The sequence below is a fragment of the Orycteropus afer genome, unplaced genomic scaffold, assembly GCF_000298275.1.
Source record: "Orycteropus afer afer isolate SDZICR_OR568_19922 unplaced genomic scaffold, OryAfe1.0 scaffold00467, whole genome shotgun sequence".
Taxonomy (NCBI): Eukaryota; Metazoa; Chordata; class Mammalia; order Tubulidentata; family Orycteropodidae; genus Orycteropus; species Orycteropus afer.
In genome coordinates, this window is record NW_006922054.1 from 848,994 (window position 1) to 852,052 (window position 3,059).

The following is a 3,059-nucleotide window of genomic DNA, read 5'->3' on the forward strand; positions in this document are numbered from 1 at the left end:
TATATGTTTCCTGCATCATTCAATATTTTGCCTATAGAATCTTTAAATATTGCAACCTGAGACTTCAATTTTTATCTCATTTCTTTCAGCTTGAGAAATGCCAAGCGTGTTCTTCTCCTTGTACATTTCATTATAGTAATTGGCTTTGTCTGCTTGAGCTGCTCTTTGAAATCTTCTGTTCACCTCTTTTATCTTGTCATATCTTTCATTTCCTTTAGCTACTCTCCATTCAAGGGCAAAGTTCAGAGTCCCTTATGACATCCATTTTGGTCTTTCTTCCTTCCTCATCTTTTTAATGACCTCTTGCTTTCTTCATGGATGATATTCTTGATGTCATCCCATAATTCTTCTGGCTTTCAGTCATTGGTGTTCAATGCATCAAATCTATTTTTTTATACGGTCTCTAAATTCAGGAGGGATATAATCAAGGTCATATTTGGCTCTTGTGAACTTGTTTTAATTGTCTTCAAGTTTAAGTTGAACTTGTATATGAGTAGTTGATGGTCTATTGCACAGTCAGCTCCTGGCCTTGTTTTGACTGAAGATATTGAACTTTTCTATCACTTCTTTCCACAGATGCAGTCGATCTGATTCCTGTGTACTCCATGTGTATAGCTGGCATTTCCAGCTATTCATAAAGTTCCCTAGCAGTGTATCAGACTGTGTTTCTCTTCTATTCATGAAGTTTTCCATGGTCAATTCTTTCAGAAGTGGATGGTCTCTTCCTTCTCCCTAGTCTGTCTCAGTCTGTAACCTGCATTGATATGTGTGCACCATATGCAACCCTGCTGGCATTAGAAACACTGGTGGCACAGCCTCAAGCCTCACAGCAACAAACAAGCCACCACAGTAGGACAAACTGACAGACAATTTGTCTCCCTCAGGTGTTTGAAATCTCTCCATCATCCCCTTACATGGATCCCATGGCTCTGTTGTCCCTGATTTCTCCCCTCTTCTTGCCTCTTGAGTATGGGACCTACCTGCCTCCCCTCACCTGGGTTCCTGTGGCTCTGTCTTGTCCCCGGCTTTTACCCCACTTCCTGCATCTGGGTATGGGGCCTGGCTTCCTCCTCTTACCTGGATTCCTATGTCTCTGTCTTGTCCCCAGCTCTTGCCCAGCTTCTCACTTCCATTCTTTTAGTAATGCACTTTCTTCAGGCTGACTTCAAGCATAAGAAAGCCAGTCTTCTTTTATGTAGATGATAGAACAAGAAGATGGAATTCTCTTTGTGAATCCCTTGCTTTAGGATCAAACTAAAGATCTATTATATTTAGATTTAAACTTTTTGTTGTTGTTGTTGTTATGTGCCATCGAATCGGACCCAACTCATAGCGACCCCTCCTTGGGTTTCCGAGGCAGTATCACTACAGAAGTAGATTGCCCCATCTTCCTTCCGAGGAGTGGCTGGTGGGTTTGAACCACCAGCCTTCTGGTTAGCAGTCAAGTGCCTTAGCCACTACACTACCAGAGCTCCTTTGTTTCAATGCTTTAGGATGATCATCTCAGATTTACCATTATGGTGTAGTAAATTAGGTGGTATGGCTTTTCTAGCTATAGTCTTTGTAACCCCCGCTTTGCCACGAGCAACTGAGTAGCTTATTGTTAAAGTCATCCACCTGGTGTATTTCTCTGTTGGAGCAACACGAAGCAATCTTCTGGGAAGTTCACTCTTTCTCAGGTGTGTAGAATTCTGATGTTGGGATTGGTTAGTTTTGCCACTTTACCAGGCTCAAAATGAGCCCTTTTAGAGGCAGAAGAAGCCTCTCTGACTGCTGGCTGAGAAAGACATACTGCTGAGAGATGCAAGAGAGATGCCCTGCTGAGAGATTGGCATGCTAATGAGAGAGATTGAATGTGTCCCTGAATTTGAGTTGTATCCTGCTGCTCCCTTAATAAAACCCATAATCTGTGAGTTCTATGTGGCCACTGCAGCAGATTATCAAACCCAGCAGATAGGTGGTAGGTGCCACGAGAGGGACAGTTGTAGTTAGGGTTGATAAGAGGGCTGGAGGGTGGTGGCATGACTGGCCTCATGGGAACAGGCCTTGGGCTGCTGATGGTGATTCTGTCCTCCTCTTGTGTAGTTAGAGGAGGTCAGAAGATGCCACCTCCTTGTTTCTTTAGCAACCATAAACAATTAAATCTAATAGAAAATAAACTAGGAAAGCCAATTTCTTTGACCTTTGAAGTCACCTTGCATTATTTCAATTTGCAATTACCCAGTATGCTTCTAAGTTCCAGTGTAATCTTCTGTTGCTCTTGGACTTTTGGTGAATAATGTGAGATATTCATGAATATAAAATGTCACGGTAAGAGTACTAAAACTAAGCATCTGAAAACTGTCTTCATATCACAACTCATCTGTATGCCTGTTCATTCAACATTGGGGAACTAGAATAACCAGTATGGACACTTGTGATGTATTAAACAGTCCTTAGAAGAACAGATTGGCTAAATTGTTCAATTAGTTTCCCAACATTTAATCTATTCACCTGTGGTCATGTAGCCAGCACCTAGGAAAACAGTTCCCTGTGGATGGATATTCAAGGTGTCACTCACTCACTCACTGCCATTGAGTTGGATCTGACTCATAGCGACCCCTTCTTGGATTTCTGAGGTGGTATCACTATGGAAATAGATAGCCCAGTCTTCCTTGCGAGGAGTGGCTGGTGGGTTTGAACCACTGGCTTTCTGGTTAGCAGTCAAATGCCTTAGGCATTGTGCTACCAGAACTCCTATTCAAGGTATAGAATATTTTAAAACAAAAAGTATAGTAAATTTCCATATATTTTTCTTTCAGATATTTCAGTAATTTCCATTCTAATAAGATCTTTTGGAATACAGCATAATGTAGACTACATGGGTATTATGATGTTTGGTGAGACCTAATGTTTATCTTATCCACTTATTCATTCATTTATTCAACAAATGCATATAGCACTTCTAATATTTGCCAACCACTAAGCCAATTACTATAATGAAATGTGCAAAGACCTGGAGTCTGAAAACCAAAAAGGAAGAACACGCTCAGCATTTCTCAAACTGAAAGAACTGAAGA

At 41.2% G+C, this 3,059-nt stretch overlaps 1 pseudogene; it reads left to right on the plus strand.

The window, feature by feature from the left end:
• The first annotated feature begins 914 nt into the window (after positions 1-914).
• LOC122151463 overlaps positions 915-3,059 on the plus strand; it is a 6,746-nt pseudogene continuing 4,601 nt past the window's right edge.